The sequence below is a fragment of the Hemiscyllium ocellatum genome, chromosome 7 (genome assembly GCF_020745735.1).
Source record: "Hemiscyllium ocellatum isolate sHemOce1 chromosome 7, sHemOce1.pat.X.cur, whole genome shotgun sequence".
Taxonomy (NCBI): Eukaryota; Metazoa; Chordata; class Chondrichthyes; order Orectolobiformes; family Hemiscylliidae; genus Hemiscyllium; species Hemiscyllium ocellatum.
Genome location: NC_083407.1, coordinates 109,940,490 through 109,958,951, shown reverse-complemented (window position 1 = coordinate 109,958,951; position 18,462 = coordinate 109,940,490). Strand labels below are relative to the sequence as shown.

Here is an 18,462-nt window from a genome sequence, read left to right as displayed (position 1 = left end):
TTAAACCTGTAACCTCTCATACAATCCCTACAGTGTGGAAGCAGGCCATTCAGCTCATCCAGTCCACACCAACCCTCCAAACAGCGTCCCACCCAATTCCTGCATTTCCTATGGCTAAGCCACCTAGCCAGCACATCCCTGAACACGATGTGCAATTTAGCATGACCATACCCTCTAACCTGCACATCTTTGGACTGTGGCAGGAAACCCACACAGACATGGGGGAGAATGTGCCAACTCCATACAGACAATCACCCAAAGCTAGAATCAAACCTGGTGTTCTGAGGCAGCAGTGCTAACCACTGAGCCACAGTTCCAACCCTCAAAACTGCTTGTAATCTGTTGTGCTGAAGCTTGCATACTTGCATTAATTCAATATTATTCTAAATTCTGTTGCCCTAAAGTTTATGTAATGTTTTAACTTCTGTACTCAGACATTTAAACATAGCATTAATGCATGATATTCTTCCAATATATTATTACATTCTGTTTACTAGCTGTACTGTATTATTTCCTTCTTTCAAGTGTTATTTTGTATTAAATGGCAGTAATTTATTTTGATATTTTGGGGAGATTTTCCTGCCTTTTCATCAAAACCATGGTTCTCGTCTTATAGACACTTTCCTGCCTTTTGCAGCCAAGATGGGGGTTTTCCCACTTTTTCTTGGGTAAAACAAATGTTTTCCTAAATTTAAAGGATGAAAGCCCTTGTACATTCCTTTACACTTTAAAAAAAATCTTTTCCTGCAGCCATCTTCCCACCAAAATGAACATTTAAATCCCCAATGTTCAGATTGTCTAAAAGTATTAAAAAATATTTCAAACTTGCTGTGACTATAAAACCCCTTTGTGAAATCTTTCTCTCTTTAATTAAAGTCTGTGGCCTTTGCAATGCTGCAGTCATTGTATACATTATTTTTCTGGCTCTTGATTTGTCCCTTGCATTTGTGAGAAAGTGAGGACTGCAGATGCTGGAGGTCAGAGTCGAGAGTGTGGTGCTGGAAAAACACAGCAGGTCAGGCAGCATCCGAGGAGCAGGAGAATCGACGTTTCAAGCATTCCTGATCAAAGGTTTATGCCCGAAATGCTGATTCTCTTACTCCTTGGAAGCTGCCTGACCTGCTGTGTTTTTCCAGCACCACTCTCTCGGCAGTTGCATTCCTTTACAATTACTCATACTGATGGTAACATTTGTTTTGGGAGGTGAGGATTCCCTTTGTTCATTTTCTTCTCTGTCTACGTTTTGCACCATTTTCAAAATATTTCTCCATTTTGTCCTCAATGAATCCTAATTTTACTTCTGACGCATTCAAAAAATAATAAATGATCTGGATGAAAGGACTGGGGGTATTCTGGCGAAGTTTGCTGATGTTAGGTGGACAGGCAGGTAATTCTGAGGAGGTGGGAAGCTGCAGACACATTTAGACAGTTTTAGGAGAGTGGTCCAGGAAATGGCTGATGAAATTCAACGTGAGGAAATGCGAGGTCTTGCACCTTGGAAAAAAGAATACAGGCATGGACTATTTTCTAAACGGTGAGAAAATTCATAAAGCCGAAGTACAAAGGGATCTGGGAGTGCTAGTCCAGGATTCTCTATAGGTTGACTTGTAGGTTGAGTCTGTGGTTAAAAAAACAAATGTAATGTTGTCATTTATCTTAAGAGTCTTGGAATATAAAAACAGCAATGCGCTACTGAGACTTTATAAAGCTCGAGTTAGGCCCTATTTAGAATACTGTGTCCAGTTTTGGGCCCCACACCTCAGGAAGGACATACTAGCACTGGAGCACCTCCAGGGGATGATCCCTGAAATGGTAGGCCTAACATACGATGAACAGCTGAGGATCCTGGGATTGTATTCGTTAGGGTTTAGAAGGTTGAGGGGGAATCTAATAGAAATGTACAAGATAATGTATGGCTGAGAAAGGGTGGACACTGGGAATTTATTTCTGTTCAGCAGGGAGACTAGGACCTGTGGGCAAAGCCTTAGAATTAGAGGGGGTCAATTTAGAATGGAAATGAGGAAACATTTCTTCAGCCAGAGAGCGGTGGGCCTGTGGAATTATTGCCACGGAGTACAGTGGAGGCCGGGACGTTAAATGTCTTCAAGGCAGAGATTGATAAATTCTTGATCTCGCAAGGAAATAAGGAATTAAGGAGAGAGTACAGGTAAGTGGAGTGGAAATGCCTATCAGCCATGATTGAATGGTGGAGTGGACTCAATGGGCCGAATGGCCTTACTTCCACTCCTATGTCTTATGGTCTAAATTGAATCAAATCCCTACAATGCAGAAGAGAGTCTATTCAGCCCATTGAGTTTCAAAGAACATCCTATTCTATCCTATCCTATTCCCTTAACCCTGCATTTCCCATGGCTAATTCACTGCCTTCATGAACTGTCCGACCTGTCCATCTTCCTTTTGACCTATCCAGTCTACCCTCCCCTCCAACCCATCACTGCCATCCCCCCATCTGCATTCACCTATCGCCTTCCCAGTGACTTCCCCCCAACCCTTTCCCCCCACCCTCCTAGTTATCTCTCAGTCCCACCCCCCACCCCACATTCCTGATGAAGGGCTTATGCCCGAAACGTTGGTTCTCTTGGTCTTTGGATGTTGCTTGATCTGCTGTGCTTTTTCAGTGCCATATTTCTCTACTCTGATCTCCAGCATTTGCAGTCCTCACTTTCACCTAATTCACCTAGCCTGTACATCTCTGGACACAATGGACGATTTAGCATGGCCAATCCACCTAACCTTCACATCTTTGGACTATAGAAGGAAACCAGAGCAGCTGGAAGAAACCAACACAGACATGGGGAGAATCTGCAAACCACACACAGTCGCCTGAGGCAGGAATTGAACCCGCACCCTGGCATTGCGAGATAACAATGCTAACCACTGAGCCGCCATGCTGCCACCCCCCTCCCCCGCCCCCTCCCCCTTCAATTGTAGTCTGCAGAGCATTTTTTTCTAAGCTCTCTGCATTTTTTCCCCATTGTGGGTTTTACTCTTTGCCTCATCCACATTGTTTCCCCCTGCACCTCTTACCATCTCTAAGGAGGAGGTTTTCTTCTGAACTATTACTTCCACCTTATTGCTGCTTCCACCACTGCTGCTGATTGTCATCGAGTCATAGGGTGCTACAGCATGGAGACAGGCCCTTTGGCCCAAACCGGTCCATGCTGACCAAAATGTCCATCCACGCTAACCCCATTTCTCTGCACTTGGCCTATATCTTTCCTACCCATCAACTGCCTTTTAGATGTTGTTAATGTAGCCACTGCAACCGCTTGTGCTAGCAGCTCATTCCATGCGCGTAAAAAAAAATCCAATGTGCTCAAAAATGTTTCCCCTTAGGTTCCATTTTATTCTTTCCCCTCTAACCTTAAACTGATGCTGTCTTGCCCTTGATTCCCCAACCTTGCGAAAAATACTAAGTTCATTCACCCTATCCATGCTTCTCAGGATCTTATACACCTCTATAAGGCTCCCCCCTCAGTCTCCCACACTCTAAAGAGAAAAGTCCTAGCTTGTCCAATCTCTCCCTAGATCACAGACTGTTAAGTCCTGGGAACATCCTTGTAAATTTCTTCTGTACTCTTCCCAGTTTGATAACATCTTTCCTATAGCAATGTGACCAAAATTGAACACAATACTCCAAGGGCAGCCTCACCGACGTCCTGTACAATTGCAACATTACTTTCCAACTTCTATACTTAATGCCTTGACTGGTGAAAGTCTGTGTGCCAAAAGCCTTCTTCACTGCCCTGTCTACCTGTGACTCTACTTTCAGAGAACTGTACACCTGAAACACAAGGTCCTGCTGTTCCATTGCACTCCTTCAGGCCCTACCATTCATCATGAAACTCCTGCCTTGATTTGATTTTGCAAAATGCAAGACCTTACGCTTATTTACACTAAACTATATTAAATTTCAAGTAAAAAATGAGGTCTGCAGATGCTGGAGATCACAGCTGCAAATGTGTTGCTGGTCAAAGCACAGCAGGCCAGGCAACATCTCAGGAATAGAGAATTCGACGTTTCGAGCATAGGTTCCTGATGAAGGGCTTATGCTCGAAACGTCGAATTCTCTACTCCTGAGATGCTGCCTGGCCTGCTGTGCTTTGACCAGCAACACATTTGCAGCTATATTAAATTTCAGCTGCTGATCGACTGTATCTGTCTTCTTAAATTTGTAATGTTCTTAAACTGGTTATCTGACTTATTTTCAAAGTTCTTTTCCATTTGAGTTGATTGGATTCCCTCCATCATTGTTTGCCCACTGCTAATCAGCACATCTTATTGGACTCTCAGTACAGATCAGTGGTGGCTTGAGGTTGAATTAGGCCGTTACCACCAATGTTCTTTTCTGACCTGAGTCTATGGGGCTGTCTAAGTATCAGTGGTAGGGGATAAACCACTTGGAATCTTAACAAGAAGAGGCATTCATTACTCATAACAACGTACAGTTCATTGCATGATCACAACAGGTACAATTAACATTAACCAGCTAGGTATAATTACAACCACCAGGAGCCAGATATTTCACGTCAGTCTCCATCAAGTTCTCATGCATGACTAACTATTTCTCCATCCGAAGTTTACGTGGTTTAAAAGGGTTGAGTGGATCTCATGCAACTTAAACATCAATCATTTCAGGCTCCTCAGCTTATGATGTGGATGAGCCAGTGTTGGACTGGGGTGGACAAAATTAAAAATTACACAACACCAGGTTATAGTCCAACAGGTTTATTTGGAAGCAGTAGCTTTCGGAGCGCTGCTCCTTCATCAAGTAGCTGTGAAGGAGCGGCACTCCAAAAGCTAGTCCTTCTAAATAAACCTGTTGGACTATAACCTGGTGTTGTGTGATTTTCAACTTGTAAACCAAGATGAACCAGAAGCCTTTTTCTGTATCAAAAGATTTGGGCCGATATTTCAGACCACATTAACACTGTTTTGCTGTTAAGTGATAGTCCAATTGAGGCAGTACGTTTGGAAGATTGTGGAACATCCAGTTAATGGCTGAACAATTGATATAAATCTTTCCATTGACTTTGGAGACCAGCAGTCCATTCACAGTCAGCACACAATCTTTTTTCATAATCTCTAGTGTAAACATCTTGTACTTTTATCCTTGTAAAATAATCTGTGACACCTTTAAACACTGACAATCAAACCACCCAGGCTCATGTTAAAACATGTGGCTGAGCCTTCTCATGAGCTGGCCAGCATGGATTGGTTTCCCCCCCAACACCGTGAGTGTTTGTATGGACAGAGAGAAAAGGCTCAGACAAGAAGAAGACAAGCAACTGCTGATGCCTGTTATCACTGGAGCTTGGAGGAAGTAATCTGTCCCACCCAATAGACACAACAAATATATAGTCAGGCCTGTGAAGGCATTTGCCATTTTTTGGCCAGTAGAATTGTGTCCATGTATGTAATTCATGGGCTATCAGTGAATTGTCATGACAAGTGAATGGACTTGTGCTCAACCATGACCCCAGACAAGACTACCTGGCTCCCCTTCCTTCACCAAAACCCTTACCCTCATTCCTTTCTGCTTTTGACTCCCCAAGAACTGCAACCTCACCAGGCACTGCTGCAGAGCAAAGAGGTGGAAGAGGAAGAGACTAAATGATAACAAAACACAGTCACTAACTCTCACACTCGCACCCATCATTTCAGATACCTGCACACTTTACAGAGCATCTCGGTGGCTAGATCTGCAAGTGATGAGGCATAGGATGCAAATGGCCCACAAACAAGGTCATTGGCAAGGGTAACACAGGTGCCTGTTCTCCGAAAGTCAAGCACTGCTGCACTTTGGTGGGGTATACAGAAGTAAGCTAATAGTTAAGCTTCCAGAAGCGTTTGGTGCATTGGTCAAAAAGCTCGTAGTGACTGTTGAGGAGGGTGGATCCAACATGACACAGGGCAATATGACAGAGTTTGGAATGCATCTTTTCCGGTGTGTGAAAATGGTGGCCAAGTCCATGCGAATAACTTCCAGATCTATCCAGGTGCAGTGGCTGATATCAATGCCTTATCTTCTAATATGGCGCAAGAGTTAGCAGGTACTTGCTCAGTAACCTTCCACGAGCCTATCATGGTCACTCACCCCAATGCTGATGGCCAGCTCAGAATAAAGGCATCACAACCGTTGCTGGGGCACCAAAGGTTTGACAATTGTGGTACTTTGATTATAGTCACATGGCAGGGAGTGAAACCTTTGGAGTTCTGGTATATCTCAGCTTTAAGTCACAACAGTGGCAATATGATGTGGACACACCCAGCCTGAGCAGTAAAGACCTTGTGCTTCCTCTGCCTACTGCTCTCTCTGGAAAGAGAGAATGCACCATCTTCCCTTCTCTTTGCATTTGGTCCATCAGTCACCACACTTGGACAATAGCAGCTGTGAGTTGTGAGGTGATAGAAGTGTCATCTGCTGCTGCCCAGAAAGAACCTGATGTGAAGAAAGTTGCGGTCACTTCCCAGCCACTTGCAATGCTAGCTGTGAGGCTGCAGCTCTGTCTTCAAGAGATAGCACCCCTTAGTGAGATTGAGGTGTCACACAGACTGTTCTGGGCTTAGCTTGATTTGCTGTGGCTGATTGAGATGCCCTATTCAGAATCCTTCATCTTTGTGCACTTTGCCCTTCTCTGTGTTGCCTCTGGTCATCCTCCCTGTTCATAGAATCCCCACAGTGCAGATAGAGGCTAGTTGGACCATCAACCCTTCCACTTAGACCCCTATCCTATCCTCAAGACCCTACATGTCCCATGGCTAATCCATCTAACCTACACATCTTTGGGCTGTGGAACGAAACCAATGCAGGCACAGGGAGAATATGCAAACTCTGCACAGTCTTCCAAGTCTGGACTCAAACTCAGGTCCCTGGCACTGTGAGGCAGCAGTGCTAACCACTGAGCCACGTGCTATCCTGCACCAACATGCTGCAGATAAAGTGGTTTAAAAAATACAGCACCAATTACCAGGGAGCAAGTGTCCCGAGCAGAACTCTTGAAGTGAGAACTTAAGCGCCGTACCACTCCTTGTGGGCTTAACGACTTGAAGTGGCAGAGTACAAACCGCCAAATACGTCAACTAACTCAACAGCAACAACTTACATTTATATAGCGCATTAAACTTTATGAAACATCCAAAGGCTCTCATAGGAGCGATTATATGACAAAAGTGTGCCCCCTCTCCAAAGCCCCAGAAGGCAAAATGATAAAACTTTGTTCAAATGTGCCAGTCTCGAGAAAGAAAGGGGAAGGGCCTTGGGGCCAGACCTCTATGGCTCAAGTCTGAAGATATGATCACTGCTGGTGGAGGGAACAGTCAAAACTAACCAACATCATGACCTGTGCATGCCTGGCACCTGCTGTAACAACTCATCCAAAATGGCATTCATATCAGCCCACACCAAGAGTGCACGGGACTGATGCCAAATTTATGTTGGATTCAGAGCGACACCAAAAGTAGAGACACTGCACAAGTTAATTTTATTTATTCCCAGAATGAGAGCTGTTGCTGATTTACTATCTAGCTTTGGCCATGATAAATATTCCAATCAATATTTTATCTTGAAACAAGGCATCTTGTGCTGATAAATGTGCAGCAAGTGCCCAATACTTTTAATCAGTAGTTTACCCTACTGCAGCATTGCATGCACAAGGGCATTCATCAATTCTAATGAATTTATTTTGTTATAAACAACAATGGAAACCTGCAAAATACTGCACAATGCCACGTCAGGAAGTTGTACTCTCAAGCACTTGTGGCTTGAGTGGTTTTGCAACAATCGCATTCACACCACTTGTTAATAATAAATTCAAAAATTCCCAATGTGCAATTGGAACCTTATTTTATTTATCTGAATATAATTCCCTTCTGTCAATTATGTAATAGGTAACATACCCATTGATTTAAGCCTTTAAAGTCACAAGTGAGGACTCTCTCTCCCGTACCTTAGATTTAATAAAATTGTCAACACACTTACAACAAATGGGGGGTTGTATCTTAATTATGTGACAGCTGAAATGGCTCTGCCAATGTAGAGTCTAAACACATGGCAGGCGCAGAATAGGAATTAAGATGTTCCCGTTCTCCGTCCATGTAAGGGTTAATGCTCATAGCACAGCCTCACCTTTTCTGCTCTTCAGAAAGTCCAAAACAGGTCGATAATCTTGTTGTGCTGAGTGCAATGCAAATCCTCCGCCCTTTCGGCGTTATTTTACGTGGGCCATTTATTCATGTAAGCAAAATGACTCCATGACAGTATTGAAAACTGTCTTCCCAACTTCAGAGAAGAGGTGTGGAGGTCCAGACCGTGCAAGAAAGATAACATAATCAGAGTACGAGGGAAATCTTACACGCCCTGATCGACTCCCTTCCTCAGTCAGTTCTCTTTCACTTTCTGCACCATTGAGTTAATTGGTGGATTTTGTTTTGCCCCAAAAGCTTCAGTTTCGGAATTGATCTACAAAACATTCTGTTTTTTTTTAAAGTGCTCATTTGTGGGATATGGGCATTGGTGATTGGGCCTGTCCCTAGTTACCTTTGAGTAGTTGATGGTGATCTGTCTTCTTGAACCACTGCAGTCCACTTGCTGGGGGTCGACCCACAATGCCATTAAGAAGAGAATTCCAACACTTTGGCCCACCAACAATGAAGGAACGGTGATATATTTCCAAGTAGGTTGATGAGTGTCTTGGAGGGGAACTTGAAGGTGGTGGTGTTCCCATGTAACTGCTGCCCCTGTCCTCCTATATGGAAGTGATTGTGGGTTTGGAAGGTGCTGTCAGAGGATCATTTTGGTGAATTCCTGCAGTGCATCTTGTAGATAGTACACACTGCTGCTGCTGAGCGCAGGTGGTGGAGAGAGTAGATGCTTGTGGATGCGGTACCAATTAAGCGGGCTGCTTTGTCCTGGATGATGTCAGGTTTCTTGAGTGTTGTTGGAGCTGCACTCTTTTACAGATGGAGCCAATCTCACAGTAAGAGAAACAGCTTTGTAGAATGGAATCTTGCCATCTGGATTGGGATCGTGAAGTCAGCGCCTCCATTTAGAATTGGGAATGTGGAAGCACCCATGCCAAAGCATCAGGTCTGGTGTTCTCAGACATGGTCATTTAGGAAATTTCGACTGGGCACCATGAAATTAAGGACAGGAGGCCCTGGGGATCCAATTGGTAGGGCAAGGAACCCCATCACCTGCTGCTGAGGCCACCAGCGAAGCCCCTCAATGCCACAGGCATCAGGCCAATGGGAAGGTAGGACTGGACAGAGAATGACCAGAGTTGGGCCAATGATATTTACTCGCCTGCACTTCCATGGCTACCTGCAATAGAGTTAATCACTTGGCCTGCTACGCCTGGCCCCAATAACATTTCTCTCTCAGTTAGCTCATAAGGGGACCAACTGGCAACTCAGCACTGCTAGGCACGTAGCTTTAGACATGATAGCTCAGGAACACATTGACTCAATGAGGTATCTTCTGATGCTTCTCCCGATCCTGTCTCCTAAGCTGTTTGGGAGGGGTCAGAAAACTTCACACAGCTTCTGTCCAACTCTTCTAATGTGCACACAAATCAGAGTTACTGGTAGCTGAAAAGCAGTTGGTCAATTAATAAACATTCTATAGATTAGCAGTAAGGAACATTGACAGAGCAGGACACTGATGAGAAGTCTCGCTGTTCCCTTACAATGCTGAATGTCCCTCTCTGACTCCCTACAACTGATTGATGTTCCTCTCTCTCTCCCACCATCCACAAAATGATCAATGTTACTCTTTACCACTTTTTTCCACACTGGTCAATGCCTCACTCTCCCTTCAATCAATATCTATTTCTATCAATATACTGGCCACTGCAGCAGACAGCTGGAACTGACAACCAGAAGCGGCAGATACAAATCACTATAAATGCCGGAGGAAAGATCACAGAAGCGCTTCACAGGAGGCTCCCAAGCACTGAGGATGTCACCTAGACAGAGGACGAAACGTCTGCAACACAAATTCCCAGCTCGGTGAACAGAACTACAACAATACCTATTTCTCTCTTTCTCTCTCACTGACTAACTGCATGCAGCAATTTAACAAGATTTTAATTATCCACAAAGTTCCATGAATTATTGGGGATCAGGAGGAGCCTGTCAGGCACTAATTAACTTGACCAATACGATATAAAAATTCTTAGTTGATATCAATATACTGAATTATATTTCAAAGAAATAGATGTGCTGCAGGATTTAGTCACAATTACAGATTATCACACTCTATGTCATCGCACACCCTTCTGTAGTCACCTTTCTGATTTACAAGGCTCCTTGCCCTTGCAGCATGATCATGATGAGATTGTTCTCCTGCATCGCACTTACAAAAGCAATGAGAGAAGTTTTCTTCCTGAGAGAATGATAGACTTTTGAATTTGACAGAAACATGGTTGTTGAACAGAACATCCTGTGATTGGGACTTTCTGTGGACTGCCACCTCTGAGCGGCCTTCATTATGGCAATCAAACGCTGAATTCTCGAGTACACACATTCTGGAAATGTGATGTGTGAAAGGCTGCTGACACCTCTGTGCCATCATTTTGGAAGAACTAACCAACCAATCAGCCCCACTTGGCTGCACATTCCCTTTAACCCTAATATTTCTCTTCCAAACTCAAACATATATCCAACTCTCTTTTTAGGCTAAGAGTAAAATTGCTTCCACTGCCCTCTCAGTTATTGGTGCTTTCCAGATCAGCCATTCCAGTTGCCACTCATCCTGCTCCAAGAAATGTTTCCTCCTTCTTCACGGTCTCAAAATCCCACACTATTTTGGACACTTACATTAAATCTCTCTCATAAAGATTCCACCTGAACTCAAGTTGTGGAGGGATGCACTCACTGCCCAGGAAGACAGAACAAAATGCTAAAAGGCTTGAAGCTTGGCCTCTCATAAACAATGCTACATTGGAGACAATGAAACCCTGTTCGAGTCTAGGTATATCATGAGCTGCACTTCAGTTTGCATTCTTAGCAGTGTCGATGCACTGATGCAAAATACGCATTAGCTGAGGCATGAGTGTAACCATTCTATCGGTATACATCAACAAAGTCAAAACCCACGGTGGCACTGGGAAACATAGGCATGAATGTCAACACCAGCAGCAAAAGATAGAAGAACAGTGATAGTGAAGAAGGGGAAACAATGGAGCAGTGCCTACCCTGAGGATGGAGGATCAGTGAATGGGTAGGTGTAGAAGCTACTTATGGCACAGCTATAATTTCCCAGAATGGCTGAAAGTAAATCCCACAGCCCCACTCAACATATTCACATTGTCATCCAATTTGCCTCAATAGACACAGCAACTTGACTATGCCTAGCCCGCTCTGTCCAAACAGTTCTCTTATCTCCTATCCCCTCTTTCTGCATCAGCTCTGCCAATGAAAAGAAGGAATAGACCTATTGGAGCCAAGAAAAATTTCAAGGCTGTGATCATCATTCAGAAAACCATACATTTGTACATGATCACATTCTATTTCACGTCATACCCTTATTTTACAAGTAGCTATAATCTGAGTAAAAATGATTGCAACCAGCTTAGTTTCAAGTTTTGAACAAATGTAAATTTAATGGTGTTTATGTAAAGAACCTTCCTACAGGAATATTTTGCTCCACTAAAATTGCTTGTGCATGCCGGAGAAGTAGAGAAATGATTAATTTTTATTGTAAACATGGCCATGATGTGAATCATGAATCGAGCGTGCTGTGAAGAAATTGGTAAGAGATGCTTTTGGAGTATGACCCTTCCTGTGAACTCAATTACCAAACCCTTGACACCACTGGACAGAAACTCTCACAGCATAACAATCCCTCACCTCAACTGAAGGAGTATTCTTTGCAGAATCCGTTTCTTTTTACACTGTCAAGGCTCCTTGTCTCACATGTGGAAAATACAGATACTGTAATATAGATTAAATCGCATCTTACCGTTGCTTCACTGTACTACTGCGCTTATTCCTTTCTCCACAGTTCAAATGAATTTCGAAACTTTTCCTTCCTGTTGACAGTGTCCCAGTGATAATGACGATCCCAGGCATTGCATCTACAGAAAGACCTAACCACATTAACCAGGCAACTTCATTTCATGCAAACTGAAAGAAGCGCATGATCTTATCCAATGTCCCTGAGTAGGAAAGCTTTACCAAAGTATATTTCTTAACAGATGTACTATCGACTTTAATCTTGTCAAAGCTCTCTTCTTTTCACATTTACAGTATTTTAACCCACAGTGTGCTACTATTGAAAACATATTCCCGACTAGAAACGCTGCCCACACACACTGCTATTGAGTAGGTTAATCTCAGTTTTAACCCTAATCTTAGTCATGTTCAGTATTTAGTAGTTAACATCATATTAAGGTCCTATTAACACATTCAGTGCCACTGATGAGGTTAGCTGTTTAATGTGGGTACAATTTAATTACTGATTAAAGGAGAGCTTTCCTTCCATTTGCAAAACAAAGACAGACTGAGTTGTGCAGCTTCGTCTACGGTGCAACATGCTAATTAGAAGCACACACTTTCAATAACGAACGATATGTGCTTGCTTTGACTCTGTTTTTTTTTATCCTTAATCTTCCACTGTTCTTTCTATGTTGAGCAATGGCTTGTGTTAAAGTCGAATTTCACAGTCTCTGCCAGCACTTAAGTGTTTTATTCTAATGGCCATTCTTTCTGCCTGAAACTGGACATTGCAAATCACAAAAAAAAAGAGTCTCATCAAATATCCACACACAAGAGAGAAACCAGGCTGACCGATCATTGACCTCTTTCCTCCAGTGGTGTGAAGGGTGTTTGTAATGTCCTCCCCACTGTCACTGTTTGCTAACTTACAGCCCAGCCCAACTAAAGCTGTGGGCTTCTCGGCCTGTGTGACTTAGTACACATACCCACTGCAGTGTTGCAGAGCCTGGAGATGCTTATATTTTCTACATTCATGTACAGCTATGGGAATCATTGGCAAGAACAGCCTTTTTGCTCATCCTGAATTGTAAAGACATTTTGTGAGCTGTGCACCTACATTCCTTCAAGGACAAGTAAAATTCATAATGGTGGTGGAAATATAACATAAGGTATCTCATTGATATAGTTTAGCAACAATACGCAGCTGGTCTCATCACTCCATGTACAGTGTACACAGAGGTACAATTGTTAAGAGCTGTATATGATGGATAAATAGAATTTCTGATTCTGTCAGCTGTCTGCTAGCAAAAGGGGCCGAATGGCAGCCGCAGCATGTTTCATAACAACAGCACTCTGAAGGTATGGTTCAGCTCTGACTGTCTAACATTCTGTTTTTTGAGCAAAATGACTGCAAAAGGAAATGGTTTAGTGGATGTGAACTGTAGCAATGGGGTTGTGCCCTGTTGGGACACATTGGGACTTCTCCCATTCATTTTTATGGGCACAGCAGTCACAATGTGCATTTGGCTGGTACTCTTTGTGAATTCAGCTCCATTTTCATACCCAATGTTATCATTTCAGTCATAATTTCCCACCTTTTCTCCATGTTCCTTAATATACTTTCTCCGATGAGTATTTGCAACTCTTCAGTTCCTCGGTTCATACTTGCCAACCCAGGATGTGAACAAAACCATGTCCAGTAACTTGAAAAGTGCTAGTTGAACACCACAGAGAACTGACAGCAGGCAGCCAGCCCTAAATATAGCCCATGATACGCACTGAAAGCATGGTGCAGAACGAACTGGTCATGACTACAACTGCAACTATCTTACACACAAATTGTGGGTTACTTCAGACTCTCAAAGTCTGTTTGATGACTTATTTCCAAATCATTAGTAAGCTGTTACCACAAATCATTCTGGCCCTCTGTACGCTTTTCATGATCCATTTCAAATCTCCTCCTCTCTACCCTTGGGTCGACACTAACTCTCTCCTCAGAATTTCCATTCTGGTATCTTGTTCCCCTCTCCCCACTTGTATATCCCAGCCCTTTGGTCCCTTCCCTCTCTAATCTATATTAGTCCTCTCCCCCACTTCTCCCTCCAGTTTGTACTGGCCTGGTTGTCCCACCTCCCTCTAATCTATACTGGCCCTCTTCTCCCAGTTCCTTCTGGTCTGTGCAGACTCTCTCCACCCCATTTCTCTCCTGATTCTTGAAATACAAATTCAACTGATGATATTCATAGACCCATTGCTGTGAGATTATCATCCAGACCTCGGGTAAATGGGGAGAAGATGTACCAGGGTGTCACCAATGACGTACAAAAGCAGTGATGCAGGGAGACTGGAGAGGCTGGGATCGTTCCCTATAAGGCAGGAAATTGGAGGGATATTTAAGAGATGTGTAGTTCAAATACCAAAGCTTCAAATTGACTGAAATCTGTGTAAGAAAGGTAACTAGAGGACATAGATTTGTTGTGATGCCAGATAAAGCACTTGAATGCAGCTCCAATAACACTCCCAAAGATTGACACCGTCCATTATAAAGCCACCTGCTTGATTGGCACTTCCTCCTTTCAACATTAACTCCTTTAACAAAGCAACAGTGTGTACCATCAATAAGATGCTCTGCAGAAATTCAGCAAGGCTCCTTTGACACACCTTTCAAATGCACAACCTCTACTATCTAATTGGACAAAGGCAGCAAATATATGGGAACACCACCACCTACAAGTTGCCCTCCAAGTCACTCGCCACCCTGACTTGGAAATGTATCACTGTTTCTTCAATGCCACTGGGTAAAAGTCCTGGAACTCCATTCTTAAGAGCATTGTGGGTCTATCCACTGCATATGGACTGCAGCGGTTCTAGAAGGCAGTCCACTACCAGCTTCGCAAGGCCAACTAAGGAGATGAATAAATACTGGCCTATCTAGTGATGCCCCTTGTCTGTGATTGGTTAAAAGAAAACTAGAGGTGGCATGAGTTGTTTTTTGAATTGTTCTTATCTTGATTTGATGGTCAGCAAAGATGGTTGAAACAAATTTACTAGTAGCTTTCAAATGGAGAACTAGTTAACAGGGAAACCTTTTACACGGAAATGGGTATGAAACCAGATTCATCACTGACCTTGTGTAGGCTGAATGAGCCAGTAGATCTGCTCCTGTGCTGTGCCATTCTATAGCAGGCGAAGTTAAAACTCTATCTCACCAATTCTATCTTTAAGGTAAATGGGATAAAAATTTGAGTATATAGAGTCATAGGGGAGATGTACCACCCTCTGCGGGAAGAAGTTGCCCCTTCGGTCTCTTTTATATCTTTCCCCTCTCACCCTAAACCTATGCCCTCTAGTTCTGGGCTCCCCCACATAAGGGAAAAGACTTTGTCTAGTTATCCTATCCATGACCCTTGTAATTTTGACACCCATATAATTTCAGAATTCAGAGCTCATTACTATTAGGAAGGATTGAACGGGCTGGGGGCTTATCCCTCAGCAAAAAGGAGAAGGCTGACCAGTTACCCACTAGTAATCTTTAAGGGGATGGAAGAAATTGATGGGTTAGACAACAGTCCGGGTCTGGAGAGGTTGCAGACAGAAGGCTGTTCAGGCTTTCCCGCCTGAGTTAGAGAAACAGACTGGCAGAGAGCCTTCCCATTCTGATCAACCGCTGCCTGTGGCACTGATGAACACCGGTTGGGAATCCTACCACTCACAGGGTGTTGGAAGTGTGAGCCTTGGAGAACGCTGGTCCATCTGATTGGGCAGTATTAGCTGTGCCAGAGGTAAGAAGTGGGCACAGCTTTGTCTGCTGACAGGACCAGAGAAGGAGAGCAATGGATCCCACACTTTTACCAGCTCTTACGGGCAACGATCAGCAAGCCTTAAGATGGGATTTGCTAGTCTGGGTGGACAGTGGAATTTGGAGGCCAAGAAGGAAGGTATAAAGTTGGGGGTGTGGGATAATGTCACGGGTTGTGGGAAGGAGTGGGGTGGAGATGGGTGGTGGTGGTGGCTTGTCCCCAGCCCATACAGCAGCCGATCTAGGAGGGGCAGGAGTCTTCAGGAAGGCATCTTCAGTGAACAGCGCTGAGGGAGTGATGGGACAAGCAGATAGATGAACAGCCTCAACCCAATTCAGGGAACTTCCCGAATTTGCAGCCCACCAGCACACACAGGCCACCCTGAGTGATATCATCTTTCCTGATGAGGGACTCCAGCTGAAATGTCAATTTTTCTCCTCCTCGGCTGCTGCCTGACCTGCTGTGCTTTTCCAGCAACACACTCTCAACACTGATATCCACAACACACCTGCCACCTCACACAGGTTTTGCCAGGGTTGGAGGTTTTGAGCTATTGGGAGAGGCTGAATAGGCTGGGGCAGGTTGATGTGTGACCCTATGGAAGCTTATAAAATCACGAGGGGCATGGATTGGGTAAATAGCCAAGGTCTTTTCCCCAGGGCAGTCCAAAACTAGAGGGCATGAGTTTAAGATGAGAGGGAAGTGATTTAAAAGGGATTTGAGGGGTAACTTTTTCATGCAGAGAGTGGTGCATGTATGGAATGAACTGCCAGAGAAAAAGGTGGATGCTGGCACAATTACAACATTTAAAAGACATCTGGGTGGGTATATGAATAGGAAGGGTTTAGCGGGATATGGGCCGAGTATGGGCAAAGAGGACTAGATTAATTAAGGATACCTGGTCAGCATGGACTAGTTGGACTGAAGGGTCTGTTTCCATGCTGTACAACTCTATGGCTCTGTTTAGGTCAATTGGGTCATGAATAAACTCAATTTTCCATTAATGTTTTCTTGAAAATTGTTGGGCAGTTTGTGCCTTTACCTGTCTACCATTTTATGCACGTCGGGTCTGGGTGATAAGGGGCTGGGTTAAACCTGTCACATTTTAAGTACACCAGCAATACATTGGGCAGACTAGGAGGTGGAGGAAGATGAAATCCAACCCGGTCGAGACAACATTTCCATTTGGGAGGGAGGCAAAAGCTGGGGACCATGAACGTAAGACAGTCATTTATACAAAGTATGTTCAGGAGGAGCTGCTTTCCACATGGAGTAATAAGATTGTACAACTGCTACTACATGGTTTAATGAAGGGGATTACCTTAAGGGCACCATTAAGGGAAAACTAAGTAAGTAATTGAGGCAGAAATGTTAAAGGATGTGTGAATTGGATTAATAGAAGCACAGTGAGAGGACATTTGTGCAGAGCTTAATATTTGCAGGTATTAGTTGGGCTGAGTGGCCTGTTTCTGTGACTGCATATGCTATGGCTATTCTAACTTTAAGACGGCATTCCTTTCATCTTGGTTGCTAGTACGGTTCTTCTTCAAATATCAAGCTTCAAATGTCGAACGTCAACTCTTCATTGCTGTAAAGACCTCAGTCATTTCTACCATTAAACTCTAACCCTCAGACTGATGGAGAGACAGCAATACAAACCAAGTGCAAGGGAAGATTTTGCTGGTGATGGTGATTATGAAGGAAGTTGGGCAGGGAACCTTTTATGGCATTTTACCATATCAGGCTGGATGCATAAAGGGGGGGCTTCCATTGCCAGTGTTTTGCCTCCAGTGACTTGTCCAGTCAAACTAATTCTCCTACACCTCATACTTGGTTATGAAAAGTGACATGTACGTGTTGAGTCAGAGTTTGAAAATAATTCATCAATGCAAAGCCAAGCTGGTTATTCTTGCTAACAACTGTCCAGCCTTGAGGAAGTCAAAGATTGAATATTATGCTTTGTTAGCCAAAACTGGAGGGCACGTTACAGTGGCAATAGCATTGAACTAGGTACACCTTGTGGTAAATATTGGCTCTCATTGATCCTGACATCATCAGGAGTAGACAAGTACAAATAAGTGAGAACTAAAATCGACTACAACTCTGAAACGTTTTACAAATAAATTTATTCTGTTAAAAAGGCAGACAAAAAAAGCACTTGCTCAACTGATCACTAAAAATGTTCAAGGATCATTCTATGTTTGGAATGATCTATGATTTTTCACTAAGGTTGCTTGCTGCAATATCTAAGGGATAAAACCTGAATGCCTGAAGATGATCCTGGGAGTTTGCAAACTGTGCAGAATGCTCATAAAGAAAGGATGAATAAATTTCATGATTCACCTGTTAAAGCATGGGACTTCTTAAACTTAAAGGAAGATTAGAAAAAAAAAAGGCTGAGCCAAAAATAATTCTGGTCAGCGCTGCCTGAGGTGAGATAAGATGGGAGGCAGTTGGAAATGAAACTCTTTATCTGTGAGCACAGCACTGGCCTGCTCATGTCTACATCTTGATAAGGATGTAGGATAGGAGAAAAGACTTTGTGCGAGTTGCATGAGGGGAAAAGCATGCAGGTGCACTCTTAACTCTCAACTACACACTGAAGCTAAACAGAGTGACACTCTCAACCACAAGAAAAGATTTACATCGTTCGTGATTGCACGATAGATTCTCCTCATTGGAAATTGTGAATTGCATTCAAACA

At 43.5% G+C, this 18,462-nt stretch overlaps 1 long non-coding RNA gene across 1 annotated transcript in view; it reads right to left on the bottom strand.

Moving 5' to 3' along the window:
* LOC132817596 (uncharacterized) overlaps positions 1-8,295 on the bottom strand; it is a 90,921-nt gene extending 82,626 nt beyond the window's left edge. The window contains exon 1 of the long non-coding RNA XR_009644899.1: positions 8,150-8,295. This is a non-coding gene — a long non-coding RNA (uncharacterized LOC132817596). The remainder of the gene's footprint in view (positions 1-8,149) is intronic.
* Positions 8,296-18,462: the final 10,167 nt, after the last annotated feature.